The sequence below is a fragment of the Ambystoma mexicanum genome, chromosome 8, assembly GCF_040938575.1.
Source record: "Ambystoma mexicanum isolate Mex_15411 chromosome 8, UKY_AmexF1_1, whole genome shotgun sequence".
NCBI classification, from domain to species: domain Eukaryota; kingdom Metazoa; phylum Chordata; class Amphibia; order Caudata; family Ambystomatidae; genus Ambystoma; species Ambystoma mexicanum.
Genome location: NC_090929.1, coordinates 709,194,758 through 709,216,676, shown reverse-complemented (window position 1 = coordinate 709,216,676; position 21,919 = coordinate 709,194,758). Strand labels below are relative to the sequence as shown.

At 42.9% G+C, this 21,919-nt stretch overlaps 1 long non-coding RNA gene across 1 annotated transcript in view; it reads right to left on the bottom strand.

Annotated features, from left to right (window-relative positions):
- Positions 1 to 8,155: 8,155 nt before the first annotated feature.
- Positions 8,156 to 21,919, bottom strand: part of LOC138472380 (uncharacterized) — a 29,077-nt gene continuing 15,313 nt past the window's right edge. The window contains exon 2 of the long non-coding RNA XR_011268595.1: positions 8,156 to 9,858. This is a non-coding gene — a long non-coding RNA (uncharacterized lncRNA). The remainder of the gene's footprint in view (positions 9,859 to 21,919) is intronic.

Below are 21,919 nucleotides of genomic sequence, written 5' to 3'. Positions count from 1 at the left end.
ACCACAGCCATATGCATGCAAGCCCACTCCAAAGGATCATCACCACCCCAAAACCACTTGCGACTCATAACTATCCATATCGAGGTGAAAACACCATCACAAACGAGTGTACCTGTGCATGCGTCTGTGAAAACAGAATCCATCAGATGGGATTGGTAACGTGCATGGACACAAGTGTCTGAAGGCGCGTCGAGACAGGGAGGGCTCAACAAGGCCAGATAGACGATGGTCCCACTATGGCAGCCCTGCATCACATAGCGCAGGGGAGGCGGACAGATTCTAAGAAGCCCTGTACATGGCAAACACCGTATCAAATCATCTGCCCATGCATCCATTCATCATTCCCTCATCCCGTAATGAGAACGCCTGTTACCATACTCACATAACATGTGAGAATTCCATTGAGTCTGTGCGTTATGCAGCCTGCAAAATCCACTGTGCCCCAGCCCGTAATTCCAGTGTTGTGAAGTAACATGTATTTGGGAACGTCCCTCCTCATCATCCACTTCGCTATTGCGCATCCCAAACTATTCATATCAATCATTGCATCCTCGCCATGGCCCCTGTCCCAAGGACACTGAACAATAGAACGTTATATTTGCAGTCAGACCTGTGGGCATCTCCTCGCCGCTAGCTGAAGACCGAAAGCGCCGCCCTTCGAATTCCTCATTTGCAACATCACGTCGAAAAGGCATCTGTGGCCGCTTGAAATCACAAATTAAACCATCTAGTGCGGCTGTGTGTCAAAATGGCAACTGCCTTCACTCACAAATGGCACGCCCCACCCGTCGGTGAACCTCGGTACAGTGATGCATGAGGGTCCACCGTTACTCGAGTACTACGTTCCACTGACCCTTCACAAGTCTGTTCGCGACTGCAAAGAATGCATGTGAAACAATGGGACCATAGCCGAATGAACATATCAACCAATGTTACACGGCCATCGGGTACTAATACATGATTGTAATAGCAAGATGCCATTCCTCGAATTGCAGCGTTGTGTGCGGGACGTGCTCGCCCAAAGGGGAGAGCAGCTTGCACAGGTGGAATGAATCACCACAGGTGGAGGCCATACAGCCTGAAAACACATAAATTGCACGCCCAGTCTCCTCCCACAACCACTCCGAAATGCTACCGGCAGGACTCGCGATGTTGGCCCTGGGGGACCTGATAGCACTGCAAGTACTCCAACTCCAAGAAGAAGACGAACACCAACTACAACCGGCCGCACGGAGGAGACGCAGGAGGAGGAGGAGGGCAAGGCAGGGCCAGCAAGGGCTGCCAGCACAGCCACTACCACCACGCAGGCAGCCCGCAATCCCACGCCTCCGAGCACATCCGTTCAACCTCACTGCTGAGCAGATCCACACCCTCTACCGTTTGGACCGGGACACCATAGCCGCCATTGTGGACATGACACAGGCTGACCTTGTCAGCATGATAGATAGCCCAACCGCCATCCCACCCCTACTGAAGGTGGTGTCTGTACTCCACTTCCTGGCCACAGGCACCTACCAGCACACAGTCAGACAGTTGCATGGCATTTCTCAGCCACTGTTCTCACGGACACTATTGCAAGTGCTCGATGCCCTCCTGCAGCACGCAGACAACTACATCTCTCTACCACGCTCGGAGCAGGAAATAACCAACACAAAAGTGGGATTCCATGCACTTGGCGGCATACCGGGTTGCATTGGTGCCATCGACTGCACCCATGTGGAATTGGTCGTCCCACATGCCATGGAGGCCCAGTACCGCAACCGAAAACAATTTCATTCACTGAATGTACAAATGGTGTGTGACTCCAACAGGATCATTACACATTGTTGTGCCCGATTCCCTGGATCAACCCATGATCCTATGGTCTTGAGGAACTCTACAATACCACGCTACATGGAGCGACACGCAGGGAACAGATCCTGGCTACTCGGTGAGTCTCATTTCATGCATGATGATGTGGGGTATGTGATGCGGCAATGACCTGGCAGGAAGGGGGGGGGTGCGTACGTAGCAATGGCATTCCACATAATTCGTTTATCGTCCACATACAGGTGATGCCGGATATCCACTGAAGAGATGGCTCCTCACACCAGTCCGGAACCCACGGGACCAGCATGAGGAGGACTACAACCATGCCCCCTGACGCAGAACTGCAAGCACCTGAAGATGGTCATGATGAGGGTGGGGATGTGGCAGCACCTCAAGGAGTCTGCGAGGCACAGGAGGGCCGTGAAATTCGTTAGCATCTCATAGATGCATGCTTCTAGCACTCACGCCTGGTGGCTGATACATGGACACGGGACTCGTGGCACTGTGTGTGTCTGGTACATGCACAATATGGACTGTACGCCTATGATGGCCTAGTACACAAAGATCATTGTCCACACATCTCATTGTTTGATCGTGCATTGTTTATGGCATATGTGATATCATGTTGAACACCCTATCGACCCGCCACCCAAGTGAGCCCAACACACCCCCTCCACCATCCTACCTCCCCCCCGAACACCAGTGTCCAAAGATGCTCATTGTCAGTGGGCAGTCGCTATTGCAAGCCCCCTCTGCGGGTATCAGGGGCACCCCTGCCTGTGGAGCGCAGGTTCCTCCCAGATCTACGTTGGGGGCTGCCCTGGACGGAACTTGCAACGGATGATGTCTCTGCCTGCTCACGTCCATGCATGTCCCTAAGGGTTTGTGAGAGCTCAGTGAGCACACGGCGCACTGCGGCAAGTTCGGCACATACGTCTTTGGACGTCGCATGCAGTTCCCCCCTGAGGCTCTCGGTCCTTCTCTCCATTTGGACTCTCAGTCTCTCGGTGCTACTCTCCATTTGGACTCTCAGGCTCTCCGTGCTACTCTCGATTTGTGCCCTAAGTGTCTCAGTTGATGTTTCTATGTCTGCCTTAATGCCCCCACATCCATCGGCATGGTCCTTGAGGAGCGTGGCCAGTTGCTGCTGTTGCACGATTAACTGGTCGAGGGACTGTTGCCTCTGCTGGGCCATGGCCATTTGCGGTGGTGTCACAGAGGGGCTGTTCGCCTCATGTTGCCCTGCCACAGGGCTTGTGGGGGATGGCCAGTCGTCGTCTTGTGGGTGCCCCTGCGTGGTATCCTCATGGTGTACGGGATGGAACAGACAGGGGGATTGGGACAGGTCATGGATGGATCTGACTTCGACATCCCCGTCTTCTGTGTCGGAGCATGCTGCCATTAATGGGGTGTCACCTATGGTGCTGCTGCCACCAGAGGCAGTACCTTCTGTGGCATCCATTGGGGGGACCTGTGGTGGTGCTGTTGTGGGCATGCTGGCTGCTGGGGTGCCTGTTGATGTTCCCTCCTGTGTGCTGCCACTTGATATGTGCTGCTGCCGTGTCTTGATGCGTGCAGCTGAGGTGGAGGGTCTTTGGCCGTCGGTCTTGGCCCTCTTTGCAGGTGTGCTGGTAGGGGTGTCCTGGAGCTCGTCGTTTGGATCGGACCCTGTGGTGGAGTAAAGGAGGGCGAGCGTTATTAATGGGTCTGTGGGAATTGGAATGGCAATGTATCACATGCATTGGGGTGGTACCTGAGGGTGATTTGGGTCGGGGCCTTGGAGGTGCTTTCATTTGTGTGTGGAGTGAGGGTGCAGTTGTTTGGCAGCCTGCAGTTAGGGTGTGCCTGCTGCACGTGTAGTGGGTGTTTTTGGGGTTTTTAATTATTTATGTATTTATTGTGGTTTTAAAGTGCGCTATCAGGCCAATGTGTGTGGACGTTCTCCTGGCCATGTGTTTCTGTTGCACTATGTGGGCACGTGGTACTTCACATGATTGTACATTGTGGTTTTGGCATTGTTTTATTTGGGCCACCTACCTGATTCTCCGGATGTCTGCACTCCTTTCTCCATCCCTCCGACTCCCTCTATGCTCTCCATTCCAATGGTGGAGGCACAGATTTCTTCCCAGGGGGTCAGCTTGATGGGTGATTCCGACCCTCCCCCGGTGGCTGTGGCAATGTTGCGGTTGGCAGAAAGTATGCTACGGACGCGTATCCACAGGTCGTCCCACCGCTTCCTGCATTGCTGTGGGTTGCGGGGTGCGGTCCCCACCGCACTTACCCGCTGTGCCACCAGGGCCCATATGGCCTTCTTGTTCGCAAGTGCCGTCCTGGTCATTTGCGTGGAGAAGACGGCGGCGGCATTCTCCTGGAGGGTCTCTGTTAGCACGGTGAGTTCCTCACGGGAGAAGTGGACCTGCCGCTTGCGGTCGCACGCTTTCTTCGCTACTTTTCCCATTTTTCTTGGTTTCACTAGGGTGGATGACGGGTTGGGATGTGTCTCAGGGTGGTGTTTTTAGTGGTTGTGTGTATTTAGTGGTTTTATAGGTGTACGGGGTGTTGTTTCCCGTTCCGGGCCCATGTTTTTACTTCCGTTTCCGTATATTTACGGTCGCCGTACTTTCCGGTTGGCGCTCACTGCGGTGTCCGCTATGATGGGTGGCGGTATTGCACCTAGGGCGCCGTACGGCGGCGGTGTGGGCCGTTTTGGGGTCATTTCCGCCATCGCGGACTTTGCACTTCCGCCATGGCGTGGTGCTCGTGCCCGATGGGTCGGAATGGGCCGCACTTTGCTCCATCGTGCAATGGCGGAAACGCTATTTACGCTGTGGCGGTCCGGTCAGTCGCTTTCCGCCAGGGTCGTAATGAGGGCCAAAGAAAATTACAGATAAAAATGCCTATCTTCTAAAAATTCTGCTTCTAACCACCAGAAAAAGGCAAAGCAAAAAAGCACATTCCTTAAACAGAATCCAATCAGCACAACACGGCCATCAAGAAGTCTTCAAAATGTTCCACACATTCAAAATACCTGCAGTCTGTAGCACAGCAAAAGCTATGTGGTTCATTGCAACGCACTTCTGCAACAAAATTAAATTACCTGGACAGAAAAGAAAAACACAAAAAATTCTAGCAATGGAAACAGCACAGAACAAAGCCCCTATTCCAGCACTAACAGTCTTTCATGCCTTCTTGACATCCTAATCATGGTCTACATTAGCCATACAGTAGGCGCACCAGAAGACCCGGACACGCCCAATGTCGGAAAAGCAATACTGAAGCATCTTTGAATAAAGCCCTCTTTTGAAGCCCTCCTCATTACCTTCATCAAACAAAGGGTCATCCCACATGTCTTTAGTCAAGCGTCAATTAAAAAAATCTCATGGTGGATCCCACCAACCCAAAAGCCTACCAATCAGGTTTCAACAGACTGGTCGCCATTAAAATGCAGGAGAATTTTATTAATGTTCAGCTATAGGAAGATGTTGCAAGCTAACGCCTCTTCCACGAATTACAACACAGATTCAGACCATCAAAGGCTACTGCATGTACATCACGTTTGATAAAGGACATTCTGGAAAACAACACAAATACAAAAATCATCTTGTACGTCTTTCCTACTGGACATTTCTGCTGCATGGGATCCTTCTGAAAAGATCAGAGGATCTAAGAGTGAAACAAATGGCTTCACGCTGGATCATTTCTTTCCTCACCGTCCGGACTGTAAACGCACCACCTTTCCTGTCATGTGCCCACAATCTCCTGTTTGGAGTGACGAAGCCTCTATCCTCTCCTGTTCAACATCTACATGGCTCCATTCAATAAAGATGCCCACATCATCCACAAGCTCACCAGCGACTAGACATACTATTCACCAGCTTTTAAGACACATGGACTCCTGAAAGATGCCAAACAGACTGATAGTTAACCAAAGCAACCCAAGTGTATTATTTGCGGCACCACATTTGAATCGCAGAAAGTGATGTCACTAAATGAGTCTTTAATAGCCGTGGCAATCAAATAATCTGACGATTAGTAATTTTAACTGTTAACATAACTTATCGAAGCAAAACCTATTTACTGGGAACATATTAAAACAGTCAGAGTAAGCAATTCTGCAGGTCTTCAAAAGTTATCAATAAGGTTCTAGTCCAAAAAAGAAAGGGGAACGGGGCTCATTGACATACGCACAGGGACTGAACGTATCTAAAAGTGAAATACTCAAATTTAATTCAACTGGCCTTCCCTAACAGAAGAAAATTCACAATACAAATAAGCATTGTCTTTCAAATAATGGATAATAAATAACCAAAAATAACCAGATAGAGATTTTCTTATAACGTGGCTGTCAAAGTGTAAAAGGTGCACTCCTTTTAAACCCAAAAATCTATATTGAAATATTCCATTAAAAGTAAAATATGAATACAAGACATGTGCTTTGAAGACTCCTTCATTTGGTGTTGTGGATAAGTGTGTGCCCAGAGAATTTGAGGACCTGGGTTTAAATCCTGGTGGACGAACACTTTAGCAAACCAGCTTTTTTGCATTCTGGCTTCAAAAACACCCAAGGGGGAGAGCGTCCACACTGTGAAAAAAGTGGGGGGATGCTGTCAACCTACATGTATCCTCAATTACAATTAGTTGTTTTTGAAGACAATGTTCTGCGAATGTTCTTCTATCAGGGAAGGCCAGTTGAATGGAATGTGCGTATTTCACTTTTAGATACGTTGAGTCCCTGTGTGTATGTTAATGAGCCTTGCCCCTCTTTGGAGGACAAGAGTCATATTGATAACTTTTGAAGACCTGCAGAATTGCTTACTCTGACTGCTTTAATACATTCCCAGTAAATAGGTTTTGCTTTACCGGCTTTGATAAGTTATATTTACAGTTAAAATTACTTTGCCAGTTTAATTGATTCCTGTGGATATTAAAGACTAATTTTGTGAAATAATTTGCTGCGATTCAAATATGGAGGTCCCACACATATTTTGCTGCCCAGGGCCCCGCAAATCCTAGGGCCCGGCCTTTATGGGGTTGGAGTTATGGGTGGAGTGGGTGAGGGTGAGTATGTATGGGGTCTGCGTGGAGCATGGAAGCCAGGGCGGTAAAGGGAGGCGGGGCAGATGGGAGCATAGTTTCACAACTTTTTTAGTTACACTTTGACCACTGAGTTACACTCAGTCAAACATACTTTTATTCGGTTTTGACCTTCAAGTTCCAAGATACAATTAATATAGAACGACAGAATATTTAATACAAAAGCAATAACAGCGTTTGGGGTAGAGGAATGCACAGAATGACATGGTAGAATAACACCAGAATAAAGAATAGAACATGAACAAGTAATAAAAAACAGCACATAACACTTAAAGAATTAAAAATTGTTAAAAATGTAGAGTCATACGGACCAAGGAGAGATCATTCTCGCAGCCTTGGGTGCTTTATCCATCAATTACCAAATTGCTAGGTCCAAGCTTGGTTTATTTCAAACCTTTGCCACACATCAGGTTTGACATCAAATCTAAAAATAAACATGTTTCAACATTAGCCTACTTTCACTACAGGTAAAGCAAACAAGATTCAAAAACAATACATACAAACATAATCAAACCAAAATGCAAAATCAAAGATAAAGTTAAAATCATAAGAACAAGAAAAATGCAATGAAATACATATTAAAAGGTCAATAAGGGTTTACAAAGAGAGTGTTGGGTATTTTGTGGAGATTTGGGGCCTGGCAGTATTTTCTTACCGCCGAAAAATAATTTAGCAACAATCACTCCTTGTATTCAGATTGGGTTATGTATAATAATAATACAGTGGATATGCATTATTTCAGTACACAGACATGCGTGGTTGGTATGCGTGGTTGGTATGCGTGGTTGGTGGTATTTTTGGTGAGCATAATTCCTTTGTTTTATTTGTGGCCCCAATATCCAGAACCCCTTATTTTTGTTTAGATTTTTCGTGTAATCACTAGAGAGACCTCAGGCTTGCATTTCAGGAACACCACATTTTCATTTCTAGTGTGCCACCATGGGCAATTTCTTGCTGTCTTATCTACGGCAGCGAGCTATCATGCGGTATCTATCACCAACTTATTTACGTTTGGTGAGCTATGTCCAGGGCCTCTCTTTCTGCCGACTCATAGACCTCCGGGAGACTATAACACACACAGTTAGTTATAATTGCTCATACTGAATGACATTGTGCACACAGCTGCAGCCAATTCTTATTTTTAGCTACCTTAAAAATGACAATTGCACTGTCTAAACATCTCCCCACATCATCAGCACTGTATTTGTAAATGCACAAAGGAAAGAGAAAATAAAACACACCACCCGTCTGCTTTCAGATATTTTTGTGTATTATAAAAGTTGCATTTAAACACGATCTCACTCTTTTTACAGAAATAAATGAAATAGCACAGTAACAGCATTATTTGTGATACACTGAGAAGAGAGTGGCGGGGACCAAGAATTCAATTTGCAAAATTAAACACGTGGGTAAAGCACAGGAATCTCCTTTCCTACACTGACTGAATATTTTAGCACACACACTCAGCCCCCACACTTCAGCGAGATAATTACCAGGCTTGTTCAGCATATAACTTCTTTGGCTGGTCGCCTTCTGTAGGGGTTCACCCAGCAAGGACAAGCATTTGCTGTCACTCAAACTGGGACTTGTTGACTGGAAATCCCAGTCTCTGCAACCAAGTTGAATCTGCTTTAGGAATCAGGCATCCCCAGCTATCAACCCAGTCCTTCTCTGAGCTGTGTCAAGGTGTCTCTCTTCAGCTTCTTCCCAGAGATTATACAAGAAAACTCTGGTTACCTCCTACCAAAGGATCCTAACCAATCCAATTCTATCAGGCCCTATCCACCCTTTGCAGACAATGGCTTGGCTTATACAGTTGCAACTGTAACCAAACTGATTTCCTGCTGATTCGAGTCTTTGCTTCCTGCAAATACTGTGGACAGAGCGCAGATAGAAGCAAAGAAAAAAAATCTGAATGTGTGTTTAAAATGAGTTTCAGCCTGCCTCATTTTGCAGTGTATACCACATTATATTATTAATGAGTTAGCGTGTTAGTTTTTTGTTAATGAGGTTAGTTCATTAATCTTCAAATGTGTCTCCTGCAACAGAGGAATTTCAGGTAAAAAGAAAAGAAATTGTGTGCATTTTGAATATGAAAAATAAAATGCGCTTTTAAATGAGAAAATGGTTTGTTTTTAACCTGTGTAGCCTGTCTTCATTTACATCTCCATATGTAGCACTGGCAACACATACCTTGAAGCATTTGCATTAAAGCCATGCAGCGGCGCTGCATAAAAAAAAATGCTCAATAACACATGTCTTGCTGTACCACATTATATCAATGCATCAAACCCATGCAGTGGCGCTGCACTTCAAAAACATGCTATACATTGATCCTGTGCAGTGGTGCTGCGCTCCGCGCTCCCAAAACACGCCAAACAATCCTACATATACCCTCCTTTTTTTTTAGAACTTGGCTACAATCCAAGCCAATTTTAAAAAACAACCTGCTTCTTTTCTTCTTTTCAAAATGTAACAATCCAATACAATTAACATTCTTGTTGTGAAGATGAAAATTGAAAAATCACTGTTCAATAAACATAATATTAAAATTCATCTGAATTCATCAATTCTTATAAAATGTTCTACATTTGCTTTCCCAATGGAAGTGTCCATAGTCCAGTGTTCCAATTTTATACTTGAATTCAATTGAAAATAATAAAATAAAACAACTAACTAAAACAAATAATTAACATAACAGATTAAAACAATTAATTAAAATAATAAATACGTGGAACTCCATATGCCAGGACACTTGTCTGCCTCTTTTGGTTCATTCGAGGACTCTTTCATCTTGGTACTCTTGGATCCTTTTCTATAGAAGTCATCTTTTCTTTGGCATTCCGGTTATTTTGTCTTCACCTCCACCCGGAGGCAGGCATCTTTTGGTCTTCATCCAGGGGACTCCAGGACTCCATCGTCTCCCGTGACCTCCGGTACAAATATGTTAATATTCTAAATCAAATAGAAAAGAAACAGATTAAGTATATAGCACAATACTAATTTCACCCTTTTGCCAAAATAAAACACGCCTTCTAAAATACTTCGCCTTTTTTCCTTTCGCCTTCTGAAATTAAGCACAGGTTATAGAGAACAAGCATACATAAAACAAAATTCAATATTTAATGCATTTTCATTCTGCAACTTCCGCTTCTATTTTTTTTAATATTATATATATATATACATATACTACAGTGTTTATATACCATTTCAACCATCTTTTTTTTTTTAACTTCTCTGTCACTGCCTCCTGACTAGACATAGTCACTCCACCTTTGTACGTTCAAGGGACTTTATATGTTTCTACATGCTCAAGCTGCCTGATCTCGTGTCTGGGATGGCATGGCTTAATCTGATTTGCGTGCACAAATTGCTCTATTGTTGTTTCACCTTCAGTCTTTAAAATTTTACAAACTACAGGAGAAACCTTATTTTTCCATGTTTAAGTGGCGTTTTGTTGTATGTAACCATGCCTCTCGCTTTCCAGCCAGGTAAATACTCCACAAAGCTATTTCGTGCATAGTCAGAATCAGTCATAAGGACAATTTCACTGAATTTATTATCAACTGCAGTAGCAATTGCTTTATAAATGGCCGCCAATTCCACCACTTGACTGCTTCTAGCTCCAATCCTCATCCCTACACTGGGGACGCCTTCACATTTCAACCAGACATTCCCTATTCCTGACACTAATTGTTTATTACTGTCATTTTCAATGTGAAAAGCACAACCATCCACATATACAGTTGGCAGATCCTTGCATGTTTTTTCATCAAAAGCTTTGTGTGGTGATTGTTCAAATTCCTGCAAACTAGGTTCCACTTCTATTTCGTTTGATACTTGTTCAGCTGCACAGTCATGTAAGTCAGCTAACCCTTGAGCAATTGGGCTCTTTTTATTTTGTCCATATCTCACTTCTACAGGAAAACCTTGTATTGCCAGCGTCCATGAAGTGATTCTGCACTGCGCTAGATTACCTGACCTAATTCGTTTACTCTCTAAAAACTGCAAAGGTTGATGATTTGTCTCAATAATCACCTTTTCTCCCTGAACAATAGGGCGGAAATGTTGTAGCGCCCACACAGTGGTTAATAGGGCCTTTTCACATTCATTGAATTTCATTTCAACTTGGGAAAATGTTTTACTTGCATATGCAATGGTTTTGTGATTCACATCATGTTTTTGTGATAACACTGCTGACATACAATGTTCAGAGAACCCTATTTCTACAAAGAAATCCCTACCCTTTATGGGATATGCTAAACATGGTGCCTTTACAAGACATTCCTTCAATTTAGCTACTGCCTCAGACTGCTCTTTTTCCCATATCCAGGGTGTATTCAGTTTAAGCAGTTTAGTCAATGGCTGAGTGATTTCAGCATAATTTTCAATGAACTTTCTGTTATAGTCTGTCATCCCTAATAAACTTTTTACCCCTTTCACATTTTTAGGGTCCTTTAGTTTTTGTATGGCCTCTATTTTCTTCTTTTGTGGATTTAGCCCATGTTCAGTCACTTCATGGCCTAGAAAGTTCACTTTTTTCTTGCACCATTGTGCTTTTGTAAAGACACTTTGGCGCCTGCTTTCTGCAATTGGCCAAGCACATGTCTTATTTCATCAAAATGGCTTTTCAGACTTTCATTTTTTATCAGGACATCATCCACATAAACTGTGGTTCCTCTTTCCGCTGCATCTGGCATGGCCTTTCTTAAAAATATGCCAAATTCACTCCCACTATTGATGTACCCGAGCTGAGCTCTAAGCCAGGCATATTGAGTCCTGTCAAATGTAAAGGAAAATAAATTCTGTATCTCCTCTGCCAATGGCACGCACCAATATCCAGAGGTGAGATCTAATGTGGTAAACACTTTTGAACCATGTACCTGAGCCAAGCCCTGATCAATGAATGGCAATGGCCATCTGGACACTGGTACTCTTTTATTTAACTCCCTCAAGTCTGCACATAGCCGCCATTGACCATTTGGCTTTAACACACCTAAAATAGGTGTATTGGATGTGCTATGAATGGGCTTGATGATTCCCCGAGCTTCCAAATTCTTTATAATCTCTGCTAATGATTCTAAACATGCCAGCAGTAGTCTATACTGGCGTACAAATACTGGACTTCTGCTACACCCTTCTGGTAGTGTGGCCACATGTAAATCAGTTAAACCGCAATCATAAGCATCTTTTGCAAATACATCCTTAAACTCCATAAATATTTCCCTCAGATTGTTTCTATCCTTATCGCTGTCACATGCATCCGCTAAGGAGATCTGCTCTTCTACCATTTTGGAAAATTCTGGAAAATCTTCTGGTAAGGGAATCTCGGCACTTTCCTCTAACTGTGTGGCTGTGTCTTTTTGTAAAGCTGCCACTTTTAAATATTTTGGCATATCAGCTTCCACTTCAATGGGCTGATTTTCTGTTTCATTTTCATTTAAATTAAATGTTATGCAATCCTCTTGATGGCAGCACACTGTCTCATTTGAATCGTAAGGATACACAGAATGAATTTTAAATATTCCTTTGGGCTGAGAGTCCAGGTGTTCTGGCAACTCACCCTTGGCATCTACATACTTTTCAGGGATATTTCCAATCACCATGTTATTTAAATCTGCCGTATAATGTGATTTTTGTATGGCCATTCATAATGGGGAGTTTTCCCCTAAATGAATATCCTGACAACCTTTATTATTTACCATCATTTTTACAGATCCTTCACCAATATCTACCAATGGAATGTATTCATAATCCAGGCCTTGCTGTTTTATGGATTCATTCAGGCATACAAATGCATCAGAGTCTTTCATCTGCTGTCCATTTTTGCTTTTCAGTGTTATTGCAAACTGTTTTGTAAATGCAGGAATAATAGTATCTTTCCTCATTTGTAATTTGATTGCATAAGGAACCAGTTGTGCACAATGATAAGCCCTTCTTTTGTCTTCAAATTGAGGTGCCGGGCCACCTAGACGTAAGGAAATCTAACACCGTACACATTCTGTGCATGATGTCATTGCCCATGTAAAAGTCATTTTGTGCTCCACTCACTATCCATACATTATGGTAAATTGTTTTCTGCCCAATGCTAATTTTAAGCATGCATCTGCCTGCAATTCGGTTTTCAAAGTCTGGACTGTCCAACCCAGAAACATGTTGGTTTTTAATCCTAAATTTCGGGATTTCCTCCCTCTCCATTATTTTTTGCAACAATTTCTCATTAATGAAGCTCCTCTCCTGTTCAAGCGCTAAAGTGGCTTTTATTGTTTTAAAACAGTCATTTATACCAACATGAACCCATGGTTGCTCATCTTCCATGTGTATTTCAGCAAGAGTGGTAATGTGTTTTTCTGAATCTGTTTTAGGAGCAATATTCTGTTTGATTGTTTTCTCTTTTAAATAAAAACATAATGTGTGCTCATCTATGGCAGTCTGCCAATTTTTCCTTGGGTCCAAGTATATTTGTACAGGTAGTCTTTCATTGTCGCTCTGCATTTTGTCTTGACACATTAATATAACAGTGACACTAGGTATGCAACTATTCTGGAGATATACCTCCACAGCATCATTTGTTTTGCCAACGGTGTGACATTCATTTATGTTGCTGTTTTGTGATTTTAGTTTCTTAGGTCTCAATGGTTTTTTGGTTAAGGACCACAGCACTCCATTCACCCCATCTATGAGAGGAGACAATCTTTTCAGGCAATCTGTCCCCATCAGAAATGGCATTTCACAAATAGATGTGATCAATACCTCTTGTTTCATTCTGTGCTTTCCTATTTTTTTGTCAACCTCAGTTACACCTATGATGGGCACCTGCTCCCCCCATTAAAATTATGCACTGGACCTTGATTTTCCTTCACTGTGATCTGATTCTTTGGGGGTCTCCCTTCATTGATACTCTTTACCAGCTACTTGGACATAATTGTGGCCTTTGTGCCAGTGTCAATCATAGCAAATGTTTGGCATTTTTCTTCTACAGTGATGGGTGCATATTATCTGTCCTCAACTTCCTCTAATACACACAAGCAGTGTGAATTCTTACTGGTTTCAGGGCTCACCTTTCTCAGGCCTTTTTCACTTTTGGCTAAGCACATTGGTAAATGGAAAGACGTTTTTCCCTCCTTTTTACCCATTTCTGCGTGAGAGACTTTATTCATTTCTCCATGATTAGAGGTTTTTTGGAGTGTGGCCACTGTTCGCCCATCCATCTGGGTATCATCAGGGACTACATTACAACCTACCAACTGAAAATGTGTAACAACATCATTTAGTAATTTGTCATTATTTAATTCTGTGCATTTGTGATCATTTAGTGTGGCACCAGCCCTTTCAGCCTCTTCAAAAATACTTGGCTCAAAGAATTCGTCAGGTGATTGATTTGTACCCTCCCTTTGAGTATTCCCTTTTTCTGTCTGTGTTTGTTCACCATTTTGACTGTCCAGGGAAGGAGCTATAGCATCCCCACTTACTCCCTGTTCACTGGTATTCCCCATGCATGAGTTATTTTTCTTAAATCTGTCCCTTTTTTCTTTTGGAATTTCAGGTGTTTCTTTCTCATTTGCACAAACCTTCAGTGTTTGATTTAGCTCTAGATTAAACCGTACCTCTTTTTTAGAAGTGTTTGCACTTTCTGTTACATGTTCATTTACTGGCGTTTCCACTTTTAAATCATTAGACATCTCAGAGTCATCATGCGAAATTACATCAGGGCAATCTGTCTTTTTGGCACCACAGGTATCATGAGTACTTAGTCACTTTTCAGACGCCCCCCGGTCATTGCTATGGCCATCAGCCCCCTCCTTGGATGGCTGTTTTTGCACTGTACAGAGCTTTCCTATTTGCTCAGCTAACATTTTCACTTGGGCCTCAAGGCACTGGAATCTTTCCATCTCTCTAGAATCCTCTCTGTGTGGCCTAGATCGATATTGATTGCTTTCCCCCTGATTGGACCTATTCTAATACCTCTCAGGTGAGTGATTTCTATTGGGATGGTTCCTGAACTCTTGATTCATTTGAGGAGGGGAGCGGGGTGCGCCCATCCTTTGATTATAGTCCCCTGGTGGGGAATCAGTGTACTGACGTGGAGTGTAGTTCATATTCTGCCTCATGTCCTGTCTCTCAGGTTGTGAGTACTGGCCCCTATGTTGATTCCCATTATTAGCAAATCGATCCACATATCGGGACCTATCCTGATTACCATATATCATGGTATTGGGGTCAAATCTGCTCTGTGTCCCCAATGTCTGGTAGGGACCATCATTTCTTTGATCCTGGCTTTGTCTCTGATTATTATTCATACCTGACACATCAGGCCGATATCCTGCCCATGGTCTGTCTCCATAGTACCTAGGGCTAATGTAACTCTCCCTATTACTAGGATCATGTGATTGAAACATTGGTGCAGGTTGTGGTCACCTTTGTTGATTCACCCTTTGTTCAGGTGCCAAATTATTTTTACCTGAACTTTGGGCAGACTCAAGGGACATCTTGGCTGACCTGATTTCCATCACTGTTGCTGAGGGTTCTTTAGATTTAGGTCTAGTATCTTTCATTTTATCACTTTCTCTACCCTGACAATAGAGTACCTCATATAGTTTTGTGCTTTGATGTACAGTCCATTCAAAGGACTTGTCACGGTCAAATTCACGGACCAATTGGGATATGATGTCTTTCTGTAGCCCATAGAAGTATGCAGTTTTAAACTCATTGGAATTTTGGTCAAAAGATACATCAAAGCGAGAAAATGCTCTTTTTAAGTCTTGTAAAAATTGGCGAGGGGATGTATTAGGCCCAGCAGTGATTGGGTAAGCGACTTTCTTTGCCTCCTGCAATGACTGAAAAGGAGAAAAATGACGCCTAATTTCTTTTTCAAACTCCACCCATGTCATATTCTGCTGTTCATTTAATCCCCTTATGATGCTGGCCGTCGGGGCATCTAAAGTTAAATGAGAATATTGTCTGTACTGTTCCTTAGGTATCTGGAGTGCTTTAAAAATGTCATGAACCGCTTCTAAGTGATCCTCAATGCAGCATTCACCTCCCTTTTTAAATGGTTTGATCAGGGCTTTAATGGATTTCATTATTTTTATGGGGCTACTTGTTGCAATGCATGGAATTGCACTACTTTGTGATTCAATCCTGGTTTCAGGTGTATGGGATTGGTGGCTGCCCCCAATGGGAGTATCAAATCCCCCAAGGGCGCTGCAACCAAGTTCAGTCACCGGCCCAGTCACTGGAGCACTAGCTCTTTGGGTAGAACTAGAATTCACCTCCACTCCATTGAATGTAGTACCCTGCCGCCTCTCCTGGGACCTGGGAATGCACATTTGTTGTTCTAAGTCTTTGCACTTTTTAAGGAGCCTGCGTGCTTCATTTTGCAGATAGTTGTTTTCATCACTCATTTTATTTATTACCTCCTGCATGTCGCACATTTGCATTTGGCATTGATTGAATTCATTGTTTCTCTTGTCTTTTTCTTGAATCATTTTAACCATTTCTTGCTCTGCACCTTGGAGATCACTTTCTTTTTCAAAATTTTCTTTTTGTAAAATCTGCATTTCTGAAACAATCTCATCTTTATCCTGTCTAATGTGGTTCACTAAGGCTTTTAAGTGTACCAATTCTTGCTCACTATCCTCAAATTGTTTCTTGCTTTTGGACAACTGAGCATCAAAATCTCTGCATTTTAATTGCATGTCTTTTTGGCATACATCCAATTCTGCTCTTAACATTTCCTGATTTTTACTTGCCCCATCTAATACAGTCTTTAACCTGTTAATGAGCTGGGTATCATTTTCCTGCATTCGCAGGGACCTATTCAAAATAAACCATATTTTGGCGCATAGCCGTATTAAACAGTCTTTCTCTGCACTTTTATCGGCTGCATTCAATAATCTTGTAAGGCAGACCTGAATTATGCTGCCTTCTGCAAAAATATTGTCTAGTTTTTCTTTCTGCACCTCACCCTGAATGCGGTCATGCCATTCTAAGGTACTGTTTGATGACCACGTCCCACGTGCAAACAACTTTGCCTCTAAATATTGCACTAAGTCTGAGAATGTGGTTTCCCTTTGTGACATTCTGAAATTCGTTTTTAGTAGCACACTGCTATAATGAAATGGGTTCCCTTTAATGTACAGATGGCAGTGTGAGACACACTTGCCACGCCCAGTAGGTGCTCTGTGATCACTTTCCCGGCCTGCAACGCACCATAAATATGTTGGGTATTTTGTGTAGATTTGGGGCCTGTTGCTAAAAAATAATTTAGCAACAATCACTCCTTGTATTCCGATTGGGTTATGTATAATAATAATGCAGTGGATATGCATTATTTCAGTACACAGACATGCATGGTTGGTATGCGTGGTTGGTATGCGTGGTTGGTGGTATTTTTGGTGAGCATAATTCCTTTGTTTTATTTGTGGCCCCAATATCCAGAACCCCTTATTTTTGTTTAGAAATTTCGTGTAATCACTAGAGAGACCTCAGGCTTGCATTTCAGGAACACCACATTTTCATTTTTAGCGTGCCACCATGGGCAATTTCTCGCTGTCTTATCTACGGCAGCGAGCTATCATGCGGTATCTATCACCAACTTATTTTTGTTTGGTGAGCTATGTCCAGGGCCTCTCTTTCTGCCGACTCATAGACCTCCGGCAGACTATAACACACACAGTCAGTTATAATTGCTCATACTGAATGAAATTGTGCACACAGCTGCAGCCAAATCTTATTTTTAGCTACCTTAAAAATGACAATTGCACTGTCTAAACATCTCCCCACATCATCAGCACTGTATTGGTAAATGCACAAAGGAAAGAGAAAATAAAACACACCACCCGTCTGCTTTCAGATATTTTTGTGTATTATAAAAGTTGCATTTAAACACAATCTCTCTCTTTTTACAGAAATAAATGAAATAGCACAGTAACAACATTATTTGTGATACACTGAGAAGAGAGTGGTGGGGAACAAGAATTCAATTTGTAACATTAAACACGTGGGTAAAGCACAGGAATCTCCTTTCCTACACTGACTGAATATTTTCGCACACACACTCAGCCCCCACACTTCAGCGAGATAATTACCAGGCTTGTTCAGCATATACCTTCTTTGGCTGGTCGCCTTCTGGAGGGGTTTACCCAGCAAGGACAAGCATTTGCTGTCACTCAAACTGGGACTTGTTGACTGGAAATCCCAGTCTCTGCAACCAAGTTGAATCTGCTTTAGGAATCAGGCATCCCTAGCTATCAACCCAGTCCTTCTCCGAGCTGTGTCAAGATGTCTCTCTTCAGCTTCTTCCCAGAGATTATACAAGAAAACTCTGGTTACCTCCTACAAAAGGATCCTAACCAATAAAATTCTATCATGCCCTATCCACCCTCTGCACACAATGGCTTGGCTTATACAGTTGCAACTGTAACCAAACTGATTTCCTGCTTATTCGAGTCTTTGCTTCCTGCAAATACTGTGGACAGAGCGCAGATAGAAGCAAAGAAAAAAAATCTGAATGTGCGTTTAAAATGAGTTTCAGCCTGCCTCATTTTGCAGTGTAGAACACATTATATTATTAATGAGTTAGCGTGTTAGTTTTATGTTAATGAGGTTAGTTCATTAATCCTCAAATGTGTCTCCTGCAACAGAGGAATTTCAGGTAAAAAGAAAAAAAATTGTGTGCATTTTGAATATGAAAAATAAAATGCGCTTTTAAATGAGAAAATGGTTTGTTTTTAACCTGTGTAGCCTGTCTTCATTTAAATCTCCATATGTTGCACTGGCAACACATAGCTTGAAGCATTTGCATTAAACCCATGCAGTGGCGCTGCATAAAAAAAATGCTCAATAACACATGTCTTGCTGTACCACATTATATCAATGCATCAAACCCACGCAGTGTCGCTGCACTTCAAAAACATGCTATACATTGATCCTGTGCAGTGGTGCTGCGCTCCGCGCTCCCAAAACACGCCAAACAATCCTACAAGAGGCCTCTTTAAAATCACTGCATAATTTTGACCTTTCCTAATTGGTTAAATGACCTCTAAAAACATTGTTAATGTCAATATCAGCTTGAGATCTGTTCCAACTCAAACCACCATTCTTCACACGCTTCTAGCTGGGAACGCGCTCACCAACCTACTCAAGTAGGTTGTTCTATTGTCCCTCAACTCTGGGCACAGAAGGAGTAAGTGCTTTCGCGTTTCTCTTGACTCACTACATAATCTACGGGCTGTCTTCCTTGCTCCTCCTGGTTTTGTTTAATTAGAATCTCTATAGTATGGAACAAATTAAATCTGAACCTCATGAAGACCGTTCTGTGTGGGGGCAGGGACATTTTGTCAAATACATTGGTACAACATGTAAGGCTTTGATCATATCTTTGCGAGACAGGACATACTGAATTGTGTTTTTTCATTTACTGTTGTGATCCTGTCCTCGAGCAAGATTTTCCTTTTAACCGCTTCAGGGTTGGATAACAACAGTTCTTCATTCACCTTTATTTCTGTCAGTATTCCTGTACAATGATTGGCCCAGGTTTTTAAAGCCCAGTCCCAGCAAACTGTCTTCTTTTTTTCAAGACTTTGAACTGAGAAGGAGAGTTCTCCATTAGTATTTTACGGTAAAGGAGGAGAGCTTTCCAGGTCATCACAGCATATAGAGAAACAAGTCCCAATTCATGTTTTATCAATGCTACAGGAGTATAGTGTGGTAACCGGAGGATCTTCCTCTAGAAAAGCCCTTCCAATTTTGGCCATATATCCCACGGCAGGCTCAGAGACACTTCCCCATCATACGTCAGGATTGGGATTATCTTTTGCTTGTAGAATTTAAGGGTTGGGATCAGGGAGAACTTTCCATATTTCCTAAGGATCACACAAGCCTGGGTAGCCAGGTTCCTGGTTTTTGATCTCAGTTCAGATGCACGTTTAGCATCACAAATACTTGAATTTATATCAATTCCCAGGTACTTTGAGTTGTCTAACATGTTAATTGGTGTGTTCTCCAAGCACCAGATACATTTTTGTCTTTTCTTCCCCTTTAGGTTTTGAAGGACCAAAATTGCAGATTTGGAAACATTTATTTTTAGACTGTTAGACTGTACATATTTTTGTAAGGCGTTCAGTTTCCGTTGCAGACCAATCTACATCCGGTCCAGAAAAATTAAAACATCTGCATAGAGTAACCAGCCTATCTGTTCACTGTTTGCTCTTGGAGGAAAGACATCTCCCCCCCCTTTGCACCCCTTTGAGATCAGAGATGAACAAATTGAAAAGTTCTGGAGCGAGGGGGCAGCCTTGTTTTAGCCCTCTTGAAGTAGGATTTTCTTCGGAAAGCAGTCCATTTACTGTTAGCCTTACCTGCATCGAATTGGTGGTATATAACAATATTATGGGGGATGTCTTTAGGGCAATTCAATTTTTCCATTTTTAACCACAGTAGGTCCCGATCAATACTGGCAAAACCTTGGGACGAAATAAACAAAAGCGGTGTAGATTTTCTTCCTCAAAGCTCTGATTTTTAGGATGTTCAACAGTAAAAGGTCTATGCTGCATCCAACCTCCTTTACAAAGCATGTTTGTCTTGAGTCATAATGACCCAAATCCTTAACTCATTTCTTCAGACTTGTTAAAAGTAAAGAGGCCAGGATGTTCCATAGAATATCCAAGAGCGCAATGGGGCGGTAGTTTTTCCGGTCAGTTCTGATCCCTTTTTAAAAAAATTGGATCACCACTACTTGTTTCCAGGAATTCTGAGTCTCCCTGCAGGACATAATCTCTGTAAAAAGAATCATGCAAAATTCAGCCCACTCTTACAGGGCTATTTAAAGCATCTAGTTGGAGAAACCATCAGGCCCACGGGCCGTAGAGTTACTAGCCTTCAGGATAAGGTCCTTAATCTCTTCCTTAGAGATGGACAGAGTGGACATGGTTGGAATCCATGATGTTAATTGCTTCTGATATAGAGCTCTGAAGAACACTACCTAGACCCGTTCACTTACTGAATTGGACTGAAGGGCCCTCTTTGGGCCCCCTGTATCATTTAACAGCAGCCAGAGGCCTCTAAGATCCTTGGCCAACAATGTTTTAAGCAGTTGTTCTGAATCAAGCTGTGATGTAATAGCTTTGCGTGACAGGAGCCACATTTTATATTGTTGTTTTCTTTTTAATTTTATTGCATTTGTCCAACACCTGGATGAGGTTTAGTCTTCTGATGTCACTTCTCAGCTCTCATCTTTTGGCCACCATGTCTTGGTCGAACGGATATTTTGGTTTAAATTTACATCTTGCTCCCACCCCTTTAGACTCCCAGTAATCGCTCAAGAGCGATACATAATCACTTCTTACCTTATACTTGGTCAAATCTGCCAACAGGTGTTTTTTCAGAGAAGCCACCTCATCTCGATTTAGACGAAGGTGATTTCTGCCATGCACCACTTGTAAATTGACATCCCAACGGGTCAGCCATTTACAAAACGGTTGAGCCAATGTCAGCTGTACTAGATCATGATCGCTGCGTGTCATAGTGATCACCTTCAACTTTTTAACTAGGGAGACGGTTCCCGGGGAGACTAAGTAATAGTCTAAAGTGGAGTTGTGGGACCCTCTACTCCATGTTGCAGCCCTGTGGGATGTCCCCCAGCGTATGGCCATTCATCATATGGAAATCTCGCTCTGTGACTTCCTGCATCCAAGATGTCGACCTAGACCTTTTCTTTTTTACTGCAGTTAAAATGGAGACAAGTTCCCCAACCTTCTTCTCTAAGCTTAAACAGTTCATATTGAAATTCCCACAGATTATTATCATCGGGTTAACAAGGTTTATCAAAAGGTCATCGACCGCCTCCATTATAAAATTCATAAAAACCACGTCCTCCCACACCCGTGGATTCCAATAAATATTGAGGACTGCCAGGTGGGACGAGGGGTCTTTACTCGTCCCATCCCATTCCAATAGTGTGATTTGTATGTAAGGGTTTTGGTTACTGGACTTAGCTGACTTTAAACCCAAATCC